The 15516-nt window shown below is 46.3% G+C and overlaps 1 long non-coding RNA gene across 1 annotated transcript in view; it reads left to right on the forward strand.

Moving 5' to 3' along the window:
- The window catches only part of LOC117348048, a 36486-nt gene extending 21126 nt beyond the window's left edge, over positions 1–15360 (forward strand). The window contains exons 4-8 of the long non-coding RNA XR_004536898.1: positions 7635–8051; positions 8165–8717; positions 10580–10726; positions 15106–15176; positions 15269–15360. This is a non-coding gene — a long non-coding RNA (uncharacterized LOC117348048). The remainder of the gene's footprint in view (positions 1–7634; positions 8052–8164; positions 8718–10579; positions 10727–15105; positions 15177–15268) is intronic.
- Positions 15361–15516: the final 156 nt, after the last annotated feature.

Below are 15516 nucleotides of genomic sequence, written 5' to 3' on the forward strand. Positions count from 1 at the left end.
TACAGAATCCTCCTGCGCTTCCTGTACTGTGACCCAGTGTAAGAACGTACTAAACATTTCAAAGTAAGCGCAAGAAATGGAGCAGCCCATTGGCAAACAACGATTGTAATAAAACACACCCTCAAATCGAAAACCAAGCAACGGGTAAGAGGAGGGAAGTACAGGCAAAAGCTGGAAGGCGGACTCAATGTCCACTTTCGCCAGCAGTGCACCGCGCCCAGCCTGCAAGACAAGTCGAAGCGCACAGTGAAAGGAGGAATAGCGAACTACACAAAGGTCTCGAGGGATGCCCTCATTGACAGAGAGGCCCAATGGCCGGGACAAATTGTGAATTAATTGGAACTTACCAGGGTCCTTCTTGGGAATGATCGCCAACGGGCTCCTGAAAAGGCCCCGCAATACGCCTCCGCCCAATCTCTTCATCCAATTTAGACCGAACCACCTCTCGGAGTCTGGCCACCGAAGAGGCATTGGGAACCCGCACCGGCTGCACCGGTTTCTCATATGGAATAACAAAACCCTCACCAAAACCCTTCTCTAAAACTACTGCTGCTCTCCGATCGCTATAACAGCTCAACCACGGCCGAAGAGCCCCCCACCCTAATCGGGGTGGGTACCACAGAGGTACCCACCTCACTTAGCCGGCCCTGCAGGCACGGCAGCTCCTCTTTTAGGGCATTTAAGTGCGGAGTGACTCTGACCGCATAGTGAACAGGCGTACCGGAATCTACAGTCCAGAAACGGGCAGGTCGCTTTGTTGAACTTCCAGCAGAGGTCGTTCCCGCCCACCTGAACCCTGTCCTGTTTGCCCTGCTGAAGAACGAAAGGAACGATTCGCACCCATCGAAACCTGTTGCATCAACCGCACTGCACCACTACCAGCAGCGCAACTGGGCCTAGCCATGTGTATTAACCGCAGATTGATATCTTGGGTACCCCAAGACATGTGCTGGTTTTCTTCCATCTTATCACAAAATGCTTCATCATAGTTGAGCCAAGCCCAACCACCGAAGTGATGATACGCATCAAGAACGGAGTCAGCATAAGCCAAAAGCAGGAAATAATCCTGAGGCCGTTCCTGACCCCATTCGCTAGCCAGCCTAAGAAACGCCCGCGTCCAGTTAACCACATTATGGGAGACCTGACCTGATTTAACCCTACCTTCTTCATTCTTAACCTTCTTTTTGCTCCTCCTACGTGCCCTACCTTCTAAGAGCCAGAAAATATCAATACACGTTCGCTTCCGAATTTTGCGGCGTAACGCTCTGGGCACCTTCTTCCAGAGCTCGGTGAGCGTCACCAACACCGAAGCTCCCCTATTCTGGCCCTTCTGTCCCACCTGCGCCCCCGACCTCCTAGCCTGAGATCGGGAGGAAGATGAAGAAGTGGAGGTTAAGGATGAAGAGGAGGAAGCCCTATCACTCTGCCTGTGATTACCCTTCCCCGTCCCCCTACCCCAGCACCCCCCCTCAGCAGCCACTAAGGCTATGTTACCCATGTCCTGCGCTCCTCCAGCGATGACCACTCCGCTCGTCGCTCCAGAGGCGCCATCTGCAGAAGCCACCGTGTCGCAACACCGCTGTCTGGTCACCGCCGACGAGACCCCATCAGCAGTGGTGCTATCCGCAGCAACTATAGGGCCAAGACCACAGCAGCGTCGTGCCAGGGAACCATTCCAACACCACCCGAAGATCGCCCTGTATAGTGTCAATCAGGTGCTTCCCCATCTGTGAATCCACATTGTTACCGCCCAAATGCAGCAGCAGTACATCTGGACGGCGAGGGCGACGTCGGAAGTCCGCCAGCAACGGTAATAGCTGATGCCATTGCATGCTCCGCAGACTGAACTCCTCTGGGACTCCGCACAACCTCCTGGGAACGAACGCTACTATGGGAAACAGTGGCCACTGCCTCACGTCTCGCTGGAACTCCGCCAAATTCCTGTGAAGAAAAATCCAGACAGAGAACAGAAAACTGCACAGCAGCAGTAGCATTAACACCAGAGGGACACTCGGAACCCCCTACTCCCCCATGGGCCCACCAATACGCAGGACCACCGCCTCGACCTGCCCCCCCTGCCCCATGTAGTTGCATTCCTCACAAAGCTCGACCCACCCATTGGCCAGGGCACAGGACCCCAACCCACACCTCATGGCCCCAAAGCCCAGGGCGGCCAAATGGGAGAGGAAACCAGGGTCTTCAAAACATCCTGCGGCTGTGCAGTCATGCCCACATCCAAACTCCCCACCGGAACCCCAACACTACCACCCTCAATCGTCCCCAAGGCAGCCGGGATCACAACTTGCACACAACCCTCTGCAGAACCTGCAGCCCCACCTCTGCCCGGGAAAGAAATCCCAGTTGACTGAGGGATAACACATTCCCTGGCAACCGAAGCCTCACACAGCACAGTCAGCCGGCTCGCTAAGGCTGCACGTGGCTCAGGCCCCGCCATACCCAGCGCCTCCCCTGCGGCCAGCAATACACTTCCCGACGCCACCACAGCACTATCTCGACCTTTACCACCGGACTGACCTACCCCCTGCGGGCCCTCCCACCGGACCACGCTACAGACACACCACCTCCCCCAACCTCAAGGGCAATGGATTCCAGGGCGACCACACGAGAGCACCTCGGTGGCAGAGAACACTCCCAGTCCAGCGCGGTACTCACCAGCACCTCCTGCTCATCGAAGGAATCACCGGCTGCAAAGGAGAGCTCTATCACGCCGGTTCCTGCACCCGTCTCCATCCCAGCTAACGCCGCGTTGGAAGAAAATCCGCTGCAAGCCGAAAGCCGCTTCGGAGGATCAGGTACGCCCCAAGTCCTCCCAAGCTCGGCTTATAAACTCTCCCTCCTCCCGACGCCCACCACGGCTGTGACTATCCAATGGTGGGTCTTCCCCAAGGTGGGAAAGACCCGCCGACCAATCACCTGCCTCCTGCTTCCCCCAACGTCCCCGCGTCTTCAACGGGCTACCACCCGGGCCTCCCAGCTCCGCGTTAGGTTCGCCTGTCGAGACGGGCTCTCAGGCTGCCTAAAAATATACATTCGTATGATTATGCAAGCAACTGTAAGCAAATCAGTTAAAGGAGAGGCGAAAGCTGTATGCATCATAATAGTAAAAAAAAAAAAAAAAATAAGGAAGCAATAAGATATTCACAGAATGAGTGAGTGTAGCTCACTGCAAAAAGCAATGGGCGGTAGCAATGGGTGTCTGAAAAGCGACAAACCAGATAGTCAAGAGAAAAAAACCATCAAACCAGCATCCTAAGCAGTAAGGATTGTCAAAAAGTAGTTCTTGCTGCAAGTCTAATTAAGTTTAATAAGCAAACAGTTCAAAAAGCTCAAGCAATAAAGCAAAAATAAATAGTTGAACAAACAATGACTAAGTGGAAGGTTGCCAGACTAAACAACTTAACAGAGCAAATTGAAGGAGCTCTGGAGCATGACTAGTAAATGCGGAATAACTATAAGAGTACACAAGCAATCTGTAAGGAAATAGCATGATATAGTAGAAAGAGGAGAAAATACTGGTCTAATCGGTAAGCAAATTAAGGTAGAAAGAAAGAGAGAAACAATAAAAAAAGAATATAACAGTCTGATTTAATGGTAAATAAATTGAAGTGTACTCGGAAAGCACATGAGATAAGTCACACTCGAGGACAGTTCAGTTTAGCAGCCGATGGTGAAGGGAGTACTCAGACGGCATCAATTGGAGTCGGCGATTTTTCTTCAATGTATGCAGCGAGAAGCTCAGGATCAGTGAAGTCTTTAGTCTAGTTCTGGAAGGTGATCCGCATCCATGCCAGGTAAAAGATGCCGAAGCGGTGCGCCCATTTTCTTGGGCGGAAGGCGAGAAGTTGTTGTCGAGCTTTGACGGTGTTTTTGGACGTATGCCCCTTGTGAGTTAAAGGTGCAAGGGATCTTGCTTTCTGCATAATTTCTAGAACTTGAGGGTAACGTAGGACTTTGAAGATGATGGGTCTTGGGCGCCGCTCATGCGGTTGGCGCGAAGATGGCGATCGATGTGCATGCTCGATTTCAAAGTCTCTTTTGAATTGAAGGTTCAACAAGGTGGGGATGAAAGTTTCTAGGAAGGCGATCATGTTATTTCCTTCTTGACCTTCCGGGAGCCCCAAAAGACGTATGTCGTTCCTACGAGAGCGATTACTTGCATCTTCAAGTTCTCATTCAATAGCCAGCGTGCGTTTCACGTGGCTTTGAAGCGCCTTGATGTTGATCTCCGCAGTGGCTGCTTTAACTTCCAAGTCAGCGACTTTAGTTTTGTACGTGGTTAAATCCTCATAAATCGTGGTCAGTTCGTCTTTGATTTCTGACATGGCATCTTTGGTATCGGTAAGTATATCCTGAACCATTTTATGGCTTTCCATAAATCCATCATGGAGAGAGCTTCAGGCTTATCCGATTTCTCCGATGCCGCTGATTTTGCCGGTGATTGAGGCTCGGGCTTGTGCCTTTTGTCTGTTTTGACTGTAGCCATTGTTTATGGGATGAATGAAGCTGAGTGAAAGATTCAAAGTCGGGTGAAATACAGCAGAGGATAAAGAAGAAGAGTAAGGGTTGCCGGAGCTGAGTGTTCAGGCGACCATCTTAGTCGGGCTCCACAGCGCCCCCCCTCCCCCCCCACCTGGCATAATTTTAGTCACTCATATCCCTCTATGCCTCTCGTAAGGAGATGTGTATCTAGTTTGCTTTTAAATCTTAGAACAGTGGATTCCGCAATAAACTCCTCTAGGAGAGCATTCCTGGTGTCCTCCACTCATTACGTGAAGCAGAACTTCCTGATATTTGTCCTGGACTTGACCCCCCCCTTAGCTTCAGTCCATGTCTCTTGTCCGTGTCACATTGAACTTTGTAAATAATTTTTTTTTCCTGCTCTATTTTGTCGATTCCTTTCAGTATTTTGAAAGTCTCGATCATATCCCCTCGCAGTCTCCTTTTCTCAAGGGAGAACAATCCCAGTCTCTTAAGTCGTTCCTCGTATTTCAAGTTCTCCATACCTTTTATTAGCTTTGTTGCTCGTCTCTGCACCCTCTCCAGCAGTTTTATATCCTTCTTTAGGTTGGGAGACCAATGTTGGATACAGTATTCCAAGTGTGGTCTGACCATTGCTCTATAAAGCGGCATTATAACCTTCTCCGATCTACTCGTGATTCCTTTCTTTATCATGCCTAACATTCTATTTGCTTTCTTTGCCACTGCCGCGCATTGTGCCGACGGTTTCAGGGTCCTATCTATCAGTACACCCAGGTCCTTCTCTTGTTCGCTCTTACCCAGAGTTGCACCTGACATTCTATACTCGTGTTCCTTATTCTTTCTGCCTAAATGCATTACTTTGCACTTTTCCACATTAAACTTCATCTGCCATTTCTCCGCCCATTTCTCTAACTGACACAAGTCACTCTGGAGTTCCTCGCTATCCTTCTGCAATCTGATTGCCCGGCATAGCTTTGTGTCGTCTGCAAACTTGATGATCTCACTGGATGTTCCTTCTTCTAGGTCATTGATGAAAATATTAAATAAGATGGGCCCAAGTACCGAGCCCTGGGGCACACCGCTAGTCACTTTCTCCCAGTCTAAGAACTTCCCATTTATGCCCACCCTCTGCTTTCTATTCTCCAGCTATTTGCCTATCCATCTTAGTATATCTCCCTCTATTCCATAGCTTTGTAGTTTCTTGAGAAGTTTCTCATGTGGAACCTTATCGAACGCTTTCTGGAAGTCCAAGTATATTATGTCCACTGGTTCTCCACTATCAATTTGTTTGTTCACGGTCTCAAAAAATTGAAGTAAATTCGTCAAACATGATTTCCCTTTCCTGAAGCCATGTTGACTGGCTCTCATCAGGTCGTGTGTATCCAAGTGCCGGACTATGCTATCTTTAATCAGTGCTTCAACCATCTTTCCAGGGACAGACGTAAGACTCACAGGTCTGTAGTTGCCCGGTTCTCTTCTTGATCCTTTTTTGAAAATTGGCGTGACGTTCACTATCTTCCAATCGTCCGGTATCTGTCCAGTTCTAATTGACAGGTTGGCAAGTTTTTGCAATAGCTCTCCGATTTCAACCTTCAGTTCTTTTAAGACTCTCGGGTGAATTCCATCAGGTACAGGGAATTTATCACTTTTAAGATTGTCAATCTGATAGTATATCTGGTCCAATTCCACTTCTACTGTGGTGAGACTGTCCTCTATTACTCCTTCGAACACTTTCACTGCTTCTGGTATTGTTGCGGTGTCCTCCTTCGTAAAGACAGATGCAAAGAAGGAATTTAGTCTGTCTGCAATTTGTTTGTCTTCCTTGATGTACCCTTTTCTTCCCTGGTCATCCAGCGGTCCCACCGCCTCTTTTGCGGGTTTTTTTTCCTTTTACGTATCTAAAGAAGGGCTTGAAATTTTTGGCCTCTTGCGCTATTTTCTCCTCATAGTCTTTTTTGGCATCCCTCACCGCCTTGTGACATTTCTTCTGATCATCTTTGTGTTTGTTCCAAGCTTTGGTTGTTTTCGCGCGTTTCCATTGTTTTAAAGGAGTCCTTCTTTTCTTTTATGGCTTTCTTCACCTCTCTAGTAAGCCATGCCGATTCTCCTTTGCCTTTAGTTTTCCTTTCTATGGAAATCCACGGAATGTAGAGATTTTGTGCTTCCGTGATAGTATTTTTCAGTAGAGACCATGCCTGATCTACCGTTTTAACTTTGTCCATCTTTTTCTTGAGCCGTTGTTTTAACATGGCTCTCTTGCTATCTCTCTTCCCTTTTTAAAGTTTAAGGTCGTGGTTAAGGTTTTGGTACGTTTCCCTTTCCCGATTTCAAGTTTAAAGTTGATCATGTTGGATCGCTTGTCCCCAGCGGAACCGTGACTTCTACTTCTTTTGTCGGTCCCGTAATGCCATTTAGGACCAAGTCCAAGGTGGCGTTTCCTCTCGTCGGCTCTCCCACCATTTGTTCCAGGAAGCAGTCCCCTAGCGCTTTCAGAAACTTGGTTCGAGGTTCGCAGGTTGCAAGATGTAGAGGCTGTGACCGTAGCTTATTGAAAAGTTTGGAGTTGGAGGTTTAAGGAGCAATCACATTGGAGTTTTGTGAGTGAGCTGTTGAAGCTGTGACTGGAGCTGCTGGTGGAGGAATTCTTCGAGTTTGTCATTTTTTTACGGAGTGATCTCGAAGTTAAGTAGTGCACGCTTCTAACCAGCTTAACAACTCTCTGTTTTATTTATCTTTCTTTTTGGTAAGTTGTTTTAAAGTGTTGGCAGTTTGATTGCGTATTTGGGGGGAGGGTGTGAGGAGACCCGTAGGTTTAGGCAATATGCACTCGATACTGTACCCTCGGGCAGGAGGTGGTAGGTTATTCAGTGTAAGCTGGCTTCCCAACTCTCCATCCTATTTCTCTTCCAAGTTGTTTAAAAGTGTGAGCCGTTTGTTTGCAGATCAGTGGGGAGGGTGTGAGGAGACCCGTCGGATAAAGGGGTTATTCAGTGTAATCTGGTACTTCTTTTAAATTCCAGGACATATATGGGCATTTTTGTTTCTGAACCTTAAGGTTGGAGGGTATGGCGATATGAGGGTACTCTTGGGGGGAGGGGGGTTTCGTTATTCTAACCTGTTACTTTCAATTGCAGGAGATATGGAGGCACAGGAGGTGTTCAACACTAAGGTCAGAGCACGCAGATTCACAGATGAAGAGCTTGCTGTTCTTGTAGATGGTGTGGTGGAAAAGTTTAAAGATCTATTCCAGAACGCAAGGCTTTCCTCTAGGATGAAACTGGCTATTTGGTCCAAAATAGCGTCTGATGTCACCGCCCTCGGTGTTTATAAATGCACTGTCCCGCAATGCAAGCACCGTTGGCAGGACATCCGTGGCGTGGTAAAGGCCAAGTCCAGCAAGATATACAGGCATGGAAAGGGTGGTGGCCCTCCATGTGCTGTACAGCTGACTGATCTGGAGCGTCGTGTTTTTCAGACGCTGCGGCCTGAACAGGTAGTGGGTGTCCCTGGTGGGGTGGACACATCAGCGCCAGCCAGCGATGATGAAAATGGTGAGTTTTGTGTCCTTTTTTGTGGTTATTTCACATTTCTACGTCACATGTTTTATGCTGTTTTGTTGTTCTAACCGATTTGTGTTTTATCTTTTGAACCGCGATAAACAAAGAAGAAAAGTTAAAGAATTTCAACAGATATCACTTTGAGCTAAGTATACATTGACTGCTGCTTCATGAATTAAACATCTAATAGATGATCATAGCTAACCGCGTACATAGAATATTTGTAGCTTAACCCAGCTGTTCCACCTGATTGCACCCTGCACTTTATAAATAATTGTTATCAATACACAAATGTGTTGATTTTATGAAATGATATAGAAAATAAAATTGGTTTTTAGTATGTATTACTTAAATAAACTAAATTTATATGAAGACGCATACCATAGCATTTAAATATTTCCACTCCAACAGCTAGCAAAATAAATATGAACCGCTTTCAAGAAGCGATCCCTCTTCCTGATGTTATATCCTCCCCCCTCTTCCCTTTAATTAATTTGTTTTTAATGATGTAATTAATAACTTTCCCCTCCCTCTTCACCCTCAAGCTCGTGTTCGTATCTGTAATTTGTCCATTTAATGTTCACATTTCCCCTCCCCCTATGATAATTTATTTTAACCTTTCATTTTTAGCATTGTAAACCGGCCAGGTGCACGTCGATGGTCAGTATATTAAAATTAATTAAACCCAAAAATGGTCTTAGAGATATTTGGAGCATTGAGATTAAGCATCAAATTTCAGCATCTCAATGGCCACAAATTTGGTCTTGGAGGATGAGATGTACAGTGTCTGCATCTATGAGATAAACTTGTTTTTTTTCTTCTGCATAGAGCGTTTTGGACCCCAGTTAGAATTCAAAAGTTAAATAGTTCAGTCTAATAGATGCTGGCACTGTAATCTTGAAGTAGGGACTTTGGATCATCTTTTGTTTTATTGTTAAATGCGCTTTAACGTGGAAAAATGCAAGGTCATGCATATAGGGAAAAAGAACCCGTTGTTCAACTACAAATTGGGGGGGGCATTGTTGGGAGACAGCAGACTTGAGAGAGACTTGGGTGTGCTGGTGGATGCATCACTGAAGCCATCTGCACAGTGTGCAGCAGCCTCGAAAAAAGCCAACAGGATGCTGGGCATCATAAAGAGGGGCATAACAACCAGGACGCGGGAAGTCATCATGCCATTGTATCGAGCGATGGTGCGTCCACATCTGGAATACTGCGTTCAGTATTGGTCGCCGCACCTCAAGAAGGACATGGCGGTACTTGAGAGAGTCCAAAGGAGAGCAACGAAACTGGTAAAAGGGCTGGAACACTGCCCATACGCCGAGAGGTTGGATAGGCCGGGGCTCTTCTCTCTGGAAAAAAGGAGGCTCAGGGGAGATATGATAGAGACCTTCAAGATCATGAGGGGCATAGAGAGGGTGGATAGGGACAGATTTCTTCAGACTGAAGGGGACAACAAGTACGAGGGGGCATTCGGAGAAACTGAAGGGAGATAGGTTCAAAACAAATGCAAGGAAGTTTTTTTTCACCCAAAGGGTCGTGGACACTTGGAATTGCGCTACCGGAGGAAGTGATCAGGCAGAGTACGGTACAGGGATTTAAACAGGGATTGGACGGATTCCTGAGGGATAAAGGGATCGTGGGATACTGAGCGAGGAGCTGGGATGTAACACAAGTATAGAAAGCTAACCAGGTAATAAGTATAGAAACCCAACAGGTCGTGCATGTGCAAGACCGGAGGGTTAGGACTTCGATGGGAAGATAGGACTTCAATGAGAAACCAAGGTGGCAAGGGAGCCCCTTCTGGTGATTCAGACAGGTCGTGACCTGTTTGGGCCGCCGCGGGAGCGGACTGCCGGGCAGGATGGACCTATGGTCTGACCCGGCGGAGGCACTGCTTATGTTCTTATGTCCCTTTATCTTAGCCTTTGGAACTCAATTTGGGATCAAGTAAGTTGTTTATTGGAAAAGCATATGGCATTATCTTATGATACAATACTATTTGGTATGTCAATGAGGAAAAAGAGCAAAATAACAATAAACTTTTATTGATAATGACAGGAGTCGCCATTCAGCACATCACAAGTATTTGGAAAAATTACAGTAGACTCAATTATAATTTCTGGTGGAACTCATTATATCACATATATAAAATGGAAAGAACAATAGCTATACAACAAGGGAACTATAAGAAATTTAATAAAATTTGGGAGCCATTAACTTCTTATTGTAATGAGTAAACACCATTTTCTATTGAAATTTACACCGTCTAATGTTTGGGAGGGGGGGGGGAGATATATTTTTTTAATATTCATATTGGGAAAATAATAGAGGAATGATGGGAGGGGAGGGTGGTAATTTTATGTATTGTAAGATAAATTAGAAAGATGTTTTAATTGTATTGTTTCACTGTTTGTACACTTGATGTAAGATTGAAAATGAATAAAGAATTAAAAAAAAAAAAAAATTAATTAAACTTGAAATTTGATGAATTAACATTCTGAGTATATTTTATCTTATAGCGCAAACACATTCTCTTGTGTCTATTGGCCAGACAGGGGCTGAATGCGCCCTAGATCCTTCAGCGTTTCCCGGGGGAAGAGGACAGAAATGAAAATTGTGTACTGTTGAGCCTGTTGCCCCTTCGATGTCTAGGAATGCAGAGGAAGGTGAGCTGGGATCTTCCTGAGGATTCTATCAGCTGGTTTCAACACAGCAGCAAAGAGGGGCCACTCTAACGCTGTCCTCTAGTGCCAAGACACTTGTGAAAAAGCACACCAGGCTCTGAGGGAACTGTGTTTTCTTTCATCTCTCCTAACTGCTGCTCTTCCTGAGGATTCTATCAGCTGGTTTCAACACAGCAGCAAAGAGGGGCCACTCGAACGCTGTCCTCTAGTGCCAAGACACTTGTGAAAAAGCACACCAGGCTCTGAGGGAACTGTGTTTTCTTTCATCTCTCCTAACTGCTGCTCTTCCTGAGGATTCTATCAGCTGGTTTCAACACAGCAGCAAAGAGGGGCCACTCTAATGCTGTCCTCTAATGCCAAGACACTTGAGAAGGAGCACGCCAGGCTCTGAGGGAATTGTGTTTTCTTTCCTCCGGGTGAGACTGCAGTTCGGCAGTGCTCAGAGTCCTGACATCCAGCTCTCCCACGGAGCTTTTTTTTTCCCCCAAAATCTCTGCACAGACCTTTTTTTTCTGTTACAATCTGCATCTGATATATTTCTGCACCTATTGCCTGCTAAAACAATCACTGATTACTTCATGTACAACCTGCTACTACTTGTTACCTGTATAGCTGCATTTACAACCTGCTACTACTTGTTACCTATATAGCTGCATTTACAACCTGCTACTACTTGTTACCTGTATAGCTGCATTTACAACCTGCTACTACTTATTTTTAACCTACCACCGCATGTTACTTGTTACCACAACCTGTCACCACTTGTTATAAGTATAACCGCATGTAAAACCAGCTACTGCATATCTTAGCCTGACATTGCATATATAGCCTGTACTACTCCTCTACTGTTATCGCATGTTCATTGCATGTCTAGCTCTACCACCACTTACTTAGCCTGCTGTGCCCATCACTACTACCTCTTATACAGCCTAGCCCCTCCTCAGCCTGCATCTTACTAGCAGCACTAATCTCTCCCACCTCCTGCCTGACAAGCTCTGCCCAAACCCTCTCTCACTATCTCTCCTCGCTCCCACCATGAAGCCACCCTCCTGGCTCCTCCTTCTACTTCTCTGCTCTTTCACCAATACTTCTCGCTGCCAAATATCTCTCTCCCCCAACCTCCCCGACTCCACAGTCTCAAACACCTGCCCAGGCCTCAGAAACCCCACACTAGTACACACTAGAACTTATCACAACAAAAAACACAGAGGAAGAAACCACTCCTCCTTAAAGCCTGTCCCTCCAGCCAACCTACCCAACCTCACCTTTGTCTCTCTCACCCCGGTCCCCACACTCTACTGTAACGCCAGATCAGTCTGCAACAAGACCCAAATAATAAAAGACCTACTCGATGACTCCGATCCGGGTTTCGTGTGCATCACAGAATCATGGATCGGAAAAGACGATACTTTCACACAAAACAAACTCTGCCCCCCTGGCTACCACGGCCTCTTCTCACCCAGAATCAACCGGAAAGGAGGAGGCCTGGCTCTGCTTTACAAATCATTCTTCAATGTTCAGCTCCTTAAAAAGGGCAGTCATACCTCTCTAGAATTCATACTAGCTTCAGTTAAAGACGAACTCCAACCCCACCCACTAGGCATCTTGCTTCTCTACCGCCCTCCTATCCCCTGGAATAAATCCTCTGAACTTGTCCTAGAGACTATAACAAGAGTCTTCCTAAAATTCCAGAGACTACTGATCATAGGAGATATTAACCTCCACCTTGACGATAACACCAGCATGGACACAACTGAATTCAAAGACTTCCTCACATCCCTTGGCTTCACCACTCCTCCACCCACACTTACCCATGATAAAGGACATAAACTAGACATCATCAGCTTCCTCGACCTGACTGAGCACAAAACTTCTGCCGAAGAGGCCCGCTGGGACCTTGTCCCGTGGTCTGACCACCTTCTAGGCTCTTTCTGCCTCCCCATCTTCATGTCTCATCTAGGTACTCCACCCCGGCCCACAAAATCTATCACCTACCGCAAAAAAATCACGAGCGAATTGTTCTGGACCCAATTTCTTAACCAACTTCCCCCTTCTCCTAAACACACAGACCCAGAGTCCAACTGGCATAATTGGGTTACCCTTTCCGGGACTACCTACCACGCTCTGGCCCCTTTATCTACAAAATCTATCTCCCACTCCCACAAAGCCCCCTGGTACCTTCCATATCACAGGGAACTAAAACAGAATTGTCGAGCCCTGGAATGGAAATGGAAAAAAATCGAAATCCCCCTCAGACAAACAATCCTGGCGAGACAACATCAAGTGCTATAACACAATACTAAAAAAAAGCAAGAAAGAATTTCTATGGAGATAAAATCACCAGACCAAAAAATCAAAATAGTACTCTGTTCTACATCTGGCGAAACTTAACCTCAAAAAACGACTCCACCTCTCCCCTCTCCCCTCCTTCCGCAAACGACTTAGCCAAATTTTTCAATGAAAAGATTTCCACCATAAGGAGCTCTTTCCCCTCAGCAGTCTCTTACAATTCTCTTCCTCCCAATGACTCAAACCCTATCCCAGCGGATAGATCCTGGACGACATTTGAACCCATATCTGAACCCCAGATCTCTAAACTCTGCCTCAGACTGAAATCCTGCAAATGCATCTTAGATCCTTTCCCATCCCACCTTTATGAAAACATTCCTGCACAGGCCATCTCCTCCCTTACGAGACTCATTAACTCTGCTCTACTATCAGGCTTGTTCTCCACAAAAATGGGCCACATTGCCTTGTCACCTATTCTGAAAAAAGCCGATCTCGACCCCTCCCTACCATCAAACTACCATCCCATAGCAAATATCCCTCTACTTACCAAACTTCTAGAAACCATAGTTGCTACCCAGCACTCCTCCTATCTCGAGAGATTCTCCATTCTTCACCCCTACCAACATTTCTTCAGACCCTGCTTTAGCACTGAATCCCTCCTAGTTTCCCTAATTTCAAAGGTACAACAACTACACTCACGTAACAAATTCGCTGTCCTACTACAATTCGATCTTTCCGCTGCTTTTGATGTCGTCCATCACGACATACTACTTTACCAACTTTCCGAGATTGGAATCGACTCCACCGTCCTAATGTGGTTCTCAAACTTCTTACGCTCCCGTTCCTACACCGTCAACACAAATGGCACCATGTCCACTCCTTGGACTCCATCTTGCGGTGTCCCTCAAGGATCATCCCTTTCCCCTATTCTCTTTAACATCTACATGTCCTCCCTGAAACTCTTTCAACTATCCCCCCTGGAAACAATCTACACTTATGCAGATGACATCCTTGTCCTCCTTGAGACTGACCAGAACCTCACCAACCTCCACGAAAACATTACAGCTTGCATAATGAGACTCCGTGCCTGGTCCCTCTCGGTACAGATGAAACTAAACGAATCTAAAACAAAACTACTCTGGCTCGGCCCAAAATTCGAACACCTGCCCACACTTTTCACACTACCCACAGGCGATACACTACAGCTCGAGTTCTCATGCAAGATCCTTGGTATCACTATCGATTCCTCTCTCTCCCTCAATGACCACCTCAACTCCTTGGCAAAATCATGCTTTTTCAGCCTTCACATGCTGAGGAAAGCTAGATCCTACTTCAGCCAACAACACTTTGCCATCCTTGTCCAATCCATCATCCTCTCCAAACTAGATTACTGCAACGCCATCTACTTAAATCTATCAAAAAAAAGTATTCTAAGACTCCAGCTAATCCAGAATACTGCAACCAAACTGATCTTCTCAAAACGCAAGTCTGACCATGCCTCCCCACTCCTTGCCAAACTTCATTGGCTCCCAATAATTTCCAGAATCCATTTCAAATGTTCCTGCCTGGCTTTCAAGATCATTCACGGAATCCTGCCTCCTCTTATCCCACTGTCTTTCAACTCCTCCAGTCCCGACTCCTCCAGAACTGCCCAAAGGCTTAAACTAGCCTTCCCCTCTCCACGCGGCATCCACTATTCAGGCAAACTGGGAAAATCCCTTCTCTTCAAAATCACAGGTCTTTGGAACGACCTCACCACCCCGCTGCGGAACCTGAGCTCCCTTCAGTTATTCCGCAAACAACTGAAAACCTGGCTTTTCAGCAAATTGTAGCTCTATCCTTCCCCCCCCCCCTTTCTCTCCCCCTTTCTACACATAAGTTCATGTAATCCTTTTTCTTCTTCTCTACCCACTATTTTAAGTTCTTGTAAACCGTGTCGAGCTCCATTCTCATGGAGATGATGCGGTATATAAACTTAAGGTTTAGATTAGATTAGATTAGATTAGGATGGTATGTTTTAATGTACATTTCATATATATGTCTGTCATCTCAAATACCTTTCTCTATCTCAGGAGGGGACAGAAAAGGAGATGTACAGCGGTTGACCAAGTTTCTGCCACGCCAAATCTGATTCTTGAAGATGGTGAGTTGTGATTTCAGGAGGGTGGGATGTATTCTTGTACAATACATGTTTAAGTCTATTATCTAAAATAACTGCTTTATTTCTTCCTTCAGAGCATACACAGGAGGGGATGTCGTGTGTGGCTTTATAGGGTCAGGTCGGGGGACCATCATCTTGTGTGTCATCGGACCTTTATGCAGATGAAGGCGAGTAATTTGCATGCTGTTTGCAAGGTGTGAGTGTCGGGTGAATATTTCTTTTTGTTTTAACCTATTTTTTTACTTTTAGAACTTTCTCAATTGACATTCCCTGTGGATCAAATTCCGCCCACCATGCAATATATTGAAGATGAGACGGTGGA

The sequence above is a fragment of the Geotrypetes seraphini genome, chromosome 14 (assembly GCF_902459505.1).
Source record: "Geotrypetes seraphini chromosome 14, aGeoSer1.1, whole genome shotgun sequence".
Taxonomy (NCBI): domain Eukaryota; kingdom Metazoa; phylum Chordata; class Amphibia; order Gymnophiona; family Dermophiidae; genus Geotrypetes; species Geotrypetes seraphini.